Source organism: Chiloscyllium plagiosum, unplaced genomic scaffold, assembly GCF_037043375.1.
Source record: "Chiloscyllium plagiosum isolate Xiang-an unplaced genomic scaffold, Cpla_swu_hap1 HiC_scaffold_2, whole genome shotgun sequence".
NCBI classification, from domain to species: domain Eukaryota; kingdom Metazoa; phylum Chordata; class Chondrichthyes; order Orectolobiformes; family Hemiscylliidae; genus Chiloscyllium; species Chiloscyllium plagiosum.
Window position 1 is genome coordinate 70,995,888 of NW_028270140.1, and position 12,456 is coordinate 71,008,343.

Genomic DNA, 12,456 nt, shown 5'->3' on the forward strand with positions numbered 1-12,456 from the left:
CCATTGAGAGACTTTGCAAAAATGCACAGAGGTGAAGTTGAGGAGCCAGAGAGAGCACATAGACCTCCAAACAGCCGTCCAACTGTCCTTGTATGTGGTGGAGTCTCCACATAGCGCATTGGACTTTTCTTCAATTTCAGAACATATCGAACCACCTAAGGATCTTCAGCAAGTCATCCTCAATCCTAACGCATTGGCACAGAAAAAGACCAAGCCCTGAATAGCCGTACATCTGAAACCTTGAGACATGAAGGTGATTGCTATCAGCTTGTATCAATGGTTAGCACTGCTGCTGTACAGCACCAGGGACTCCAGTTTGATTCCAACCTTGGGCAACTCTCTGTGTGGAGTTTGCACATTCTCCCTGTGTCTATGTGGATTTTGTCCCACAGACCAAAGACATGCAATTTAGGTGGATTACCCATGCTAAAAAATGCCCTTTAGTGTCCAGGGAAGTGCAGGCTAGGTGGGATAGCCATGGTAGAAACCCCATGTGGGGTTATGGGGGTGCGTCTCAGTGGGATGCTGTTTGCAGGGTTAGTACAAATGTGATGAGCTGAATGACCTCTTTCTGTTGTGTAAAGATTCTATAACTTGATTTAATGAAATGTGAGTATTTTGTGGAATTCAAATTGGACGTGTTTGAAATCTTGTTTTCATTTTAAGAACAGGTTATATTGTTAAACATAATAAAGATGCATTGATCTAAAATATCAAGCCTTCTGTCCCAATGCCGAAACCTCAGGCTTCATTTCCATTGAGTCAGTGAGCTGCAGAGAGAAACAGGAACCATCTCGTGGGATATCTTGGAAGATCAGGCTGCTGCAGGTGACAACGAGGCAGCACCTTGAAGAAAATCAGACAGCAAGTAAATCTCTCTCCATCTCTCTTGGCCAAACCTCTGGAACGAGGATGATTGAGGTGTGGATCCTGAGGTAGCTAAATCATCCAATGGTGGATCCAGAAACCCTGCCTCAGGTTGAGCAGGTCAGGTTTGAAGGGTTGAGTGGGTGGGATGCTCATGATTTTGCATGCTCTTTCCATTTTTTTGTCCTTGGCCTCCATCTGGGCCTGTTGGAAATGCTCAAAATGATTGGTTCCTTCACAAGTGTTTTTTTTTCCAGTTTGAATGACGCTGGACTCAAGATTTCCATGAGTCGGTGAAGATACTGCATTTTTGTCAGGGAGGCTTTGAGGATCTCCTTGAAACATTTTCTCTGCCCTCCAGGAAACAGCTTGCCAAGAAGAAGGATGGAGTAGTGATATTGTTTTGTAATCTTGTGTCAGACATGCAGACAATGTCGCCCAACAACTGTGTGGAATTGCTACCTTGATGTTGGCTTGAGAGAAGACACTAACACTGGAGCATCTATTCTGCCATTGGATTTAGAATCATTGAGTTACAGAGAGGTATAGCACAGAAACAGGGCCTTTGATCCACCTCATCCATGTCGACCAGATATCCTAACCTAATCTAGACCATTTGCCAGCATTTGACCCATATCCCTCTAAACCCTTCCTATTCATGTACCTATCCAGATGCTTTTTAAATGTTGCAATTGTACCAGTCTCCACCACTTCTTCTGGCAGCTTATTCCATACGCACCCATTCTCTATGTGAGAAAGTTTCCCTTTAGGCCTCTTTTAAGTCTTTCTCCTCTCAGCTTACGCCTATGTCCTCTAGTTTTGGACTTCCCTACCTTGGGAAAAAGACCTTAGTTATTCACCCTATCCATGTCCAGATTTTGTGGAAGCATCACTGGGACAATTCCTCAAGGAAGTTGAGGTATCTTTTGTACATTGTCCATCCATCCTACATATACCAGATCAAGACTAGAGTGGGTATTACAGTAGTCGTGGAGTGATGGGTTGGGGAGAGGTGTTTATTATTCAGCAGCGGCTGGTGCATATTCCGAGGTTCCCTCCTTCTCATCAGGAGCAGCTGAATGGCTGATCTCTAGCTCTCTGATCTTTGTCTAGATCCGGGTCTGCATTGGTGAACAAATAAGTAGAAGGTTAGGAGTTCCCTTTGTGTTATCCCAACCACCGTTTCTATGAATCTTTACGCTCCAGTGATGGACACAAGAGTACTTTGACAGTGGAAGCAAGATGTACTATTGTGACCCTGCGCTCAAGCACTCCTCCTCTTGAGTTGACACTCCAGATTTACCATGAGCAATGGACAAGTTGCCTGAAAACCTCACAGTTCTAATGCCACCTCCTCTTCAGTTCGTAGATGAATTGAAAAAGCACCCTTCACCTATTTTGACCCCTTTCTTCATATTATAGACTACTGCATGTAGAAACATTATCACAATATCTAACCTGGTAGCCCAGTGATAGGTGAAAGAATTACGTAAATGCCTTTTGGATGTGGTTAAACTCAAGAGAAATTGTGCAGTCAGTTAGGGGATGTTGGTTATCTTGGATGGCATGTTTCCAATGCAGAGTAACTGAGTCAACAGCATGGGTTCAATTCCTACACCAGCTCAGGCCACCATCAAGTTCCCACCTGAGATATGATGACCCTGAGGTTAAACCCACCCACAAGTCATCTCTCTCTAATGTGACAGCAGTTCTGTGGTCCTTTGGGATAATGGTGACTTTATCGTTTGGGTCAGCAGTGAAGAATGCGTGCCTCTCACCTCATAATGTATGTGACTGCCGAAACAAATTGGCACCACTTGGGTGGACACTCCCTCTTCACCAAATCTCTTCTCTAATGTTGCTACATACAGAGTCTAAAGGAAAAATAACACTTTGGAGGACTAAAATAAGTTAATTGGTGCACTTCCAGGAGTGTTTCAAGGTTCCTGAGTTGACCCTATCACTGCTGACTTTATCTTAAATTGCTGTCCAAGCTTATTTAGTCAGATAGGCAAGTTTACTCCTTCTGTCCGTCATGAACAGAAACTACCACTTTGCTTTTACGCCTCAGACGCAAACCTACAAAGGTCACCTATGGCACCAGCCGGGCTCATCCAATGTCAAAGTAAAATCAAAAATCACACGATTTTGGGGCTTGCAGTTTCAAAGAAACCTGTTGGACTATAAGCCAGCATCATGTGATTTTTGACTTTGTCCATCCCAGTCCAATACTAGCACCACCAAATCAATCTCTAGGTAGTTCAGTTTACTGATTTCCAGGGAGACAAGTCACCAGTGGTTAGAAGTCAGTGGCTAGGACCTGAAAGTATGTCAGCTGTGAATGCAGAGCTAGAAACTCTCTAAACTGATACCAGCATCAGTTACACTTACTCACCTCTACAGAGTTAACTCGAAAGCTGCCATAAGACCTAATTCGAATCAGCACCTACTTTTAGTCCCAATGTTGGGGCCTGTGTCCAAACTACAACATTTCTTCCTCACTGCTGAAATAATTATGTCATTTAGAATTTTCCACTTGCAAGGCAGAAGTGTCAAATCAAGAGTTATTTGCATCAATCTGAAATTTCCTCGGATATTTATTGTACTACAGTAGCCTGGAAATTATCATGCCTTGGGGATATTTGTATATAAGTTCCATTGTTGGCTGTGTTATTGGCTACCATTTACTGACTTAAGTTTTCTTACTGTTACTTGAATCCATTCAATTCATTTGCTTGATTTATTGAAAATACCACAGCTATTTTCTCATCCTCGGTTATGAATAAAAACTCTAAATACTTATTTAGCAAGACAACCACTCTCTTTTCTTATTGCATTTATAAAATGTTTGCGGTCAGTTTCAATGTCCTTGCATGTTATTTTTAGTATGTTCTTTTGCTTCATTTCATATTTTGCATCACTTTTTTGCTTTTCATGCTTCTCCCAGCCTATCAGATGCTCACTTTCTGTTGCTTTGAATAAGTTGTTTATTTTTAAACATTGATGCTGTCCCTTTTCTCATTTGTTGACTAGTTTTGTATCTAAACAAATATTTCATTAGCTCCTTTACATTGTTTCCAAGTTTACCCATTAACATTTTCAGTTGTAAGCTGTCCTGCTGAAGCACCTATTTATATCCAAAACACAACTATGACTGTAAGTAAAACTGCTGTACCAGATAGAATGTAACAGTACTCCAAAAGCAGCCTTACCAATGTCCTGTAGAATCTTAACTAGACATCCCAAATATATACTCAATGGTCTGAACAGTGCTAACTACTCTCTTATCCACCCTGTCTACCTGTGTTGCAACTTTCAAAGAACTATGCAGCTGAACCCTTAGGTCTCTCTGTTTGATAACACTACCCAGGGCCCTGCCATTAACTGTATAAGTCCTGCTCTTGTTCGTTTTACCAAAATGTAAATATTTATCCAAATTAACTCCATTTACCACTCCTCAGCCATTGGCCCAATTGATCAAGATCCCTTTGTAATCTTAAATAACATTCTTCACTGTCAACTATACCACAAATTTTGGCGGCATCCGCAAACTAACCATGCATCCTAGAATCTTACCCAATCGTTTCTATATATGACAAACAACAGTGGACCCAGCACTGATCCCTGCAGAAGACACTGATCACAGGTCACCAGTCTGAAAAAACAACCCTCTATCATCACCCTCTCTATTCTACCATCAAGCCAATTTTGTAGCCTATTAGCAAGCTCTTCATGAATCCTATGTGATCTAGTTTTACTAATTAGACTACCATGCAGAATTTTGTCAAAGGATTTACTAAAGTCCATGCAGACAATGTATATGTCCTCATCAATCTGTTTCGTTACATCCTCAAAAAACCTAATTAAGTTTGTGAGACATGATTTCCCACACACAAAGCCAAGCTGACTAGCCCTAAGCAGGCCTTGCCTCTTACAATGTATATGCATTGTATCTCTCAGAATCCCCACTGATGTACGCACTGAAGTACACACCACTGATGTCAGACTCACCAGTCCAAAGTACCCAGGCTTCTCCTTACAGCCTTTCTTAAACAAAGACACAATATTAACCACCCTTCAGTCCTCCAGTACCTAATCTGTGGCTGTAGATGATACAAATATCTCTGCTAGGGGCCTTACAATTTCTTCCCTAATTTCCCACAATGTCCTGGGTCACATATGATCAGGTTTCAGATATTTATCTATCTTTATGTCTTTTTAGACCTTCAGCATTTCCCCTTCTGTACTGTGAACTGTTTTCAAGACATCCCTGAGTTCCTAACCTTCATTTCTTTCTCCACAGTAAAAAGACTGATGTGAAATATTGCTTTAGTACCTTTCCTGTGGTTCCACACACAGATGACCTCATTGATCCTTAAGCTTTTCTTTACGTCGCCATTAGATTTGGGGAAACTGGCAAAAAAAGTTTTGCTCCTAGTTCTTAATCATTCTACCAATGTGAACAGTTTCTCCCTACCAACTATGCCCAAGTCCCTAATGATTTTGAATGCCCACTCTTTCAGCCTCAGCTTTTCCAACCTACCACTATAATTGATCTTCTGAAAATCATTTTTTTGATTAGATTACTTACAGTGTGGAAACAGGCCCTTCGGCACAACAAGTCCACACCGACCCGCCGAAGCGTAACCCACCCAGACCCATTCCCCTACATTTACCCCTTCACCTAACACTACGGGCAATTTCTCATGGCCAATTCACCTAACCTGCACATTTTTGGATTGTGGGAGGAAACTGGAGCACCCGGAGGAAACCCACGCAGAGAATGTGCAAACTCCACCCAGAGAGTCGCCTGAGGCGGGAATTGAACCCAGGTCTCTGGCGCTGTGAGGTAGCAGTGCTAACCACTGTGCCACCGTGCCACCCAAAGATTTGCAAATCTTTTATGCACCATCACTAGTGTCATTACAAACTCCTTAAAATGTGTTACTAACAAAGGACATGATCTACGTGGGGTCATCACATATCGTGATGAAACTTTTTTAAAAAGTATGGGCCTGGGAAATCTGGAATTTATCACAATACACCATTCTCCCTTTTTGCTTTAACGAATGGGAAACTTTCATTGATAAACATGTACAAGAACTCATACAAATATTGTCTAGAGCTAGAGTATTCCAGTGAGATATTGTCTCATCTCAGTCTGCATTTTCTCCTGAAACATTTGACTGTGTTTAATGACCCAGAAAAGATATTGTACAGCACCAGGGACCCATGTTTGATTCCAGCCTCGAGCAACTGTATGTGTGGAGTTTGCACATTCTCCCCATGTCTGCATGGTTTCCTCTGGGTGCTCCAAAAATGTGCAGGTTAGGTGAATTGGCCATGCTAAATTGCCCATCATGTTCAGGGATGTGTAGGCTGGGTGCATTGGTTATGGGTAAATGCAATGGAGAATGGATACGGATGGGTTACCCTTCGTAGGATCGGTGTGGACTTGTTGGGCCAAGTGGCTTGTTTCCACACTGTAAGGATTCTAAATTTTTTCAAAAAGTGATCAGCACGGTGGCTCACAGCGCCAGGGACCCAGGTTCGATTCCAGCCTCAGGCGACTGTCTGTGTGGAGTTTGCATATTGTCCCTGTGTTTGCATGGGTTTCCTTTTGGTGCTCCGGTTTCCTCCCACAATCCAAAGATGTGCAGGTTAGGTGATTTGGCCATGCTAAATTACCCATCATGTTCAGGGATGTGTAGGTTAGGTGCATTAGTCAGGGGTATATGTGGAGTAGTTGGGGAATGGGTCTGGGTGGATTACTCTTCGGAGGGTCGGTGTGGACTTGTTGGGCCAAATGGCCTGTTTGCGTGCTGTAGGGATTCTGTGATTTCCAGGTAAATGGTAAATGCCATCTAACTGAGTAATATCAACTGAATTCTTTCAGCACAAATACTTTAAGCAAGAACTGAACTCATTTTAAGATTCAAGCAATTAAAAATATTTAAGGGTTGAGAGTTGTTGAGACTTTTTAAACAGAAGTTGAAAATTTTCAAAATATTTAAAATGCTTCTAACATGTAGCCATTATTTGTAAAAATGAAATTTGTCAAGAGGGGAAACTGGACTAACAGCTTGCTTCTTTTATGGATTAACTTTCTCTCCCTTCTCAACACATTTCTTGACCTCCTTTCCCACCAGAGTCACACTTGTTCAGAGGAACAATTCATTTTTTTGATTCACTGGCCTTCCCTGACTTTTCTCATAAATATATTTCCTTTTTGAAAAAAAATGACTTCCTCCTTTATTCCTTGCATTCAAACTTTTAATGCTTCCTTCTATTATTCACACTGGTTGACACTTTAGTTCATTCCCTATAAAGAGAAATGGAGATTTCAGTTTTTAACCTGCTTCTGTATTATGATCTGTGGGTCTGATGTTTTTGTTTTGCCTGATATTGTACGGTACAAATGTTTACCTGATCATGGGGTACTGTTTCCAAGGTGTACTCCTGATTCGCTGAACTGAGAACATTTAGCTCAAAAGCCAGATATCTGTAACAACACCTTTATACTTGTAACAACACCAGGCTGGTTAGAATGACAACAGTGTTTTGTGAATTTAGTTTAAATCACAATGAAATTTCCACTTAAAAGAAACTGCCCACTAAGATAGTCTGGAAAAATGATTAGTGATTAATCATATCTCACTAACTTGATTGAGTTTTTTGAAGAAGTGACAAAAGAAGTTGATGAAGGCAGAGCAGTAGACGATTTCAGCAAGGTGTTTCTTGTTTAGAAAATGTTCTACACCTCTATTCTTCCTACTAAAGTGCATGACCTCACAGTTTCCCACATTGTATTCCACTTCTTGCCCACTTTCCTAATGGTCTCTAAATTTTTACCAATAACTAAGGTCAGGCTAACTGGTCTATAATTCCCTATCTTCTGCTTCCCTCCCTTCTTAAACAGGGATAAGATTTTCCAGTCCTGTGGGCCCCTGACTAACTCCAGTGATTCCTGAAAGACCACCACCATTGTTTCCATAAACTCCCCAGCTATCTCCTTCAGAGCTCTGGGGTGTAGTCCATCTGGCTTGAGTGATTTGTTCATCTTCAGACCTTTGCGCTTCTCCAGTACCTTCTCCTTAATGATGGTCATGACACTCATCACTGTTCCATGATTTCCTTGAAGTTCTGGAATGCTACTGGTGTCCTTCACTGTGAAGATTGATGCAAGGTACTGATTCAGTTCATCTGCCATTTCTGTGTTCTCCATTATTACTTCTCCAGCCTTGTTGCCTCATTTTCCCCAATTCCTTAAAATGAATTTTTGCTGTGCCTTCTGATTTACCTCCAGAAATTCCTGCCATTACTGCTCAACTGTCTTCTCTGCTAGGTCGTCCTTACCATCAACTGGATAAATGTGAAGTGGTGCATTTGGAAAGTCGAACTCAAATGCTGAATATAGGATTAAAAACAGGATTCTTGACAGTGTGGAGAAACAGAGGGATCTGGGTGTGCAAGTACATAGATCCCTCAAAGTTGCCACCGAGGTGGATAGGGTTGTTAAGAAAGCATATGGGGTTTTGGCTTTCATTAACAGGGGGATCAAGTTTAAGAGCCATGAGGTTTTGCTATAGCTCTACAAGGCCCTGGTGAGACCACAATTGAAATATTGTGTCCAGTTCTGGTCGCCTTACTCTAGGAAAGATACAGAGGCTTTGGAGAGAGTGCAAAAAAGGTTTACCAGGATGCTGCCTGGACTGGAGGGCTTGCCTTATGAAGAAAGATTGAATAAGCTCGGATTTGTTTCTCTGGAGAGAAGGAGAAAGCGAGGAGACCTGATCGAGGTATATAAAGTAATGAGAGGAATAGATACAGTCAATGGCCAGAGACTTTTCGCCAGGGCAGAATTGACTGGTATGAGGGGTCATAGTTTGAAGATATTAGGAGAAAGGTATAGAGGGAACATCAGAGGAAGGTTCTTTATGCAAAGAGTTGTGAATGCATGGAATGCGTTGCCAGCAGTGGTGGTGGAAGCAGAATCATTAGGGACATTTAAGCTACTGCTGGACATGCACATGGATAGCAATGAGTTGAGGGGTGCGTAGGTTAAGTTATTATATTTTACATTAGGATTAAACCTTGGCACAACTTCGTGGACCTAAGGGCCTGTTCTGTGCTGCACTTTTCTATGTTCTATGTTCTAACTCTGACCAGAGTCTCCTTTACGTCTTGTGGTCACTTTTACTCAATTGTAATACCATTACCTCTGATTCTAGCTTCTTCCTCTCAACTTGCAGGGTGCATTCTATCATAATGTGGTCACTATTCCCTAGGGGTTCCTTCACCTTAAGCTCCCTAATCACTAAACCCAAGAATTACCCATTTCCCATGGGCTCTACCACAAGCTGCTCCAAAAAGCCAACTTTTAGACATTCCACAAATTCCTTTCCTTTAGGATCTAATGTCAACCTGATTTTCCCAGACCACATGCATATTGGAATCTCCCATGATTAATGTAATAGTGCCTTTCTTACAAGCCCAATCTATCTCCTGATTTATTTTCTGCGCCACAGCCTGACTGGTGTTAGAAGGCTTGTACATAACTTCCATCAGGGATATTTTTTATGTTTTGCAGTTCTTCGACTCCACCTACACAGACCCTTTGTCTTCTGACCCTATATCACTTCTTGATACCATTCTAATTTTATTTCTGATTAACAAGGCAACCCATTCCCACTACCCATCTGCTTGTCCTTTCAGTAGGACACGTATGCTTGGATATTTAGTTCCCAGTCCTGAGCCCCTTACAACCAAGTCTCTGTGATACCCACAACATCAAACCATCAATTTCAATCTGGGCTACTAGCTCATTTACCTTATTTCATATACTTCATACATTTAAGTACAATGTCCTCAGTCCTGCATTGATTGCACCTCACCCCCCACAACCCCCCCCCCCCCCCGCCCCATCACAGTTGTCCCCTTATCTGCTGTGTCTAATGTTAGATTCCTGACACTTGCTGTACTTTTTGTCCTATTACTTGTTCTGAAAACTTGAATGACCTTTCATGAGCCCTCCCCTACATTTACCTCAGTCCTTGTGACCACCTTACTGAGCTTTTTGCTAGGATCCTGGTCCCTGGCCAGTTTTGGTGGAGCCTTGTCCCAACGTACAGTCCCTTCCTGCCCCAATATGGATGCTGGTGGCCCATGAAATTGTATCCCTGTTTCCTGCTCCATTCCTTCAACTACACATTTGCTTCCTACTTTTCTTATCTCTATGCCAATTCGTACATGGCTTGGGTAAAAATTCAGAAATTATAATCCAATATGTTGCATTCTTTCATTTTGTTCCTAACTCATGATATGCCCCAAACAGGACCTCTTGCTCATGTTGTTGGTTCCAACATGAACCACAAAAACTGGATCCTCCCCCTCCCACTCCAAATCTTTTCAAGCCAGTTCAAGATGCCCCTCACCTTGGCACCAGGCAAGCAATACACCATGCAGGACTCTCAATCCTGCTTAGAAAGGGTACCATTAATATAGAATCCCCTACCACTAGACTTTTCTGTTTGCTCTCCCATTTGTCAACTGTTGCTCACTTATTTAACCTATCAAGATATCTCTGTAAACTGCCTATATCCCTCTTGCAACCTACCATTCCACCTATTTCTGTAACATCTCGAAATGTGGCTACAGTACATTCACCTTCTTCCTCCAAGTCATTAATAAATATTGTAAACAGTGGCACTCCCAACACTGTTCCCCATGCAATCCCACTGGTTACAAGTTGCCAACCTAAGGAAGAACCCCAGTTCCCCACTTGCTGTTTCCTGTCCATTAGCCATCCCTCTATCCATGCCAATCTACTATCTCCAACACCATGGACTCTTGTATTATGACTTAACCTTCTGTGAGATACCTTGAACACCTTCTGGAGGTCCAAATACAAACACAACCTCTGGTTCTACTCTCTCCACTGAGACTTCCTCAAAAAACTCTAATATATTAGTCAGACACAACTTTCCTTGCTCCTGTTCTAGTTTCTATGTTTCTCTACTGTCTGCTCCATCACCCTTAATGTGGCAGCCCAAGGAGAACTGTAGCTCTCTCTGTAGAACTCTGAGTGACAACAGACTTTTACTTTACTGGTTTTCAAACTCCATCACATTACCACGTCCAACACCAGTCTCTTTCAACGTCAAAAACTTTTCAAAAGTCTTCCAACCTAAGTGATCACAGTACTTCTACTGACTCTGTAACAGCCAAAGAAAAAGTCAAAGCACCTTATGCTCAAGTACCCATAGCAGTGTCATGAAATAATGGGCGTTGCGAATGTGTTGTGCTGCTGAACACTTGTTCAACTAAGAATATTTAACAAAAGGTCTATCATTCTTCTTTCATGCTGTAACAAACACTTTGAGCAACACTGCCACCACAATCTCCCAACTCCTTTTCTTCTTTCCTTACCTTTCCTGAATATGTTGTAGGCAGCAATATTAAATGTCTATTCATTCTCTTTCTTCAGTCAGATTTCCAATGTTGTCACAAAATCTTAATTCCAAGTGGTTGCTTATGCCTGCAGCTCACCAATCTTTAGTGGTTCAAGAAGGCAACTCACCACCACATTCTCAAGGGCAACTAGGTACTGGCAATAAATTATGGCCAGCCAGTGATGCCCACATCCCATGAAGAATAAATCAATAACTACACTTTAGGTATATACATTGACCTCTCTTACTTCTAAAGTACTCTTTCTTCTTGTTAGTTTCTCGCAGTCTCCTACATAATGTCTATTCACTCTCTAATCTTTCCTCATTCAAAATTAATTTAAACACTTCAAAAGTACACCTCCCCATGAGGACATAGGTCTCAAGCATGTTGGTGTGCAACTCATCAACCTGGTATAACTTTCTCTCGCTTCGAACTAATTCAAATATCCAAGGAATCTGAAGTCCTCTATATTTCATCATTTCTACAGTCAAGCATTAATCTGCTTTGTTTTACGACCCGATACTTAACACATATATTTAATGCTTGAAAAACTTTAACTGAAATTATATCCATCCTCCAAATTAGAGCACAATGCTACTAATTTTGCAGAAAATCTTGGGCTTATCTCAAGGGAGAGGGCCATAGTTAGGGTTGATTGTCTATAAAGATATCATACATTGTTTTTTTAGCATGTTCACATTAATGCACCCATTAATCTTCCAGTCCAAAAGAGGATTTTTAAGCATATGCTTTACAAGTCATTTTTGGTTCCTGTCTTTCTTCTTCTTTTGACAAGCTATTAACATTTGGTGATATTATTCCCAAGTTCTAAGACTCTTAATGGATGAATATTTTATAAACAGAACACTATGTTATAAATAGTTCAGATTTTGAATGCAATTGTCTCCTCCTTGAGCCTTTCTCCCAAATACACTTTTAATTAGTCACATAAGTAAAATGAGTAAAATTGTGGCCAGAGTAATGTTGAGTCTTTAACTTGTTTCTGCAGAATCCATTAAATCATCCATCATAACATAAATTCAATTAGCCTTGTGGGATAAAAGACTTGGCAGAATGTTACGTTTTTATGAAAGGGCTTTGTGCATTCCTTCACTACCAGAAATGGTCCCATTAGCT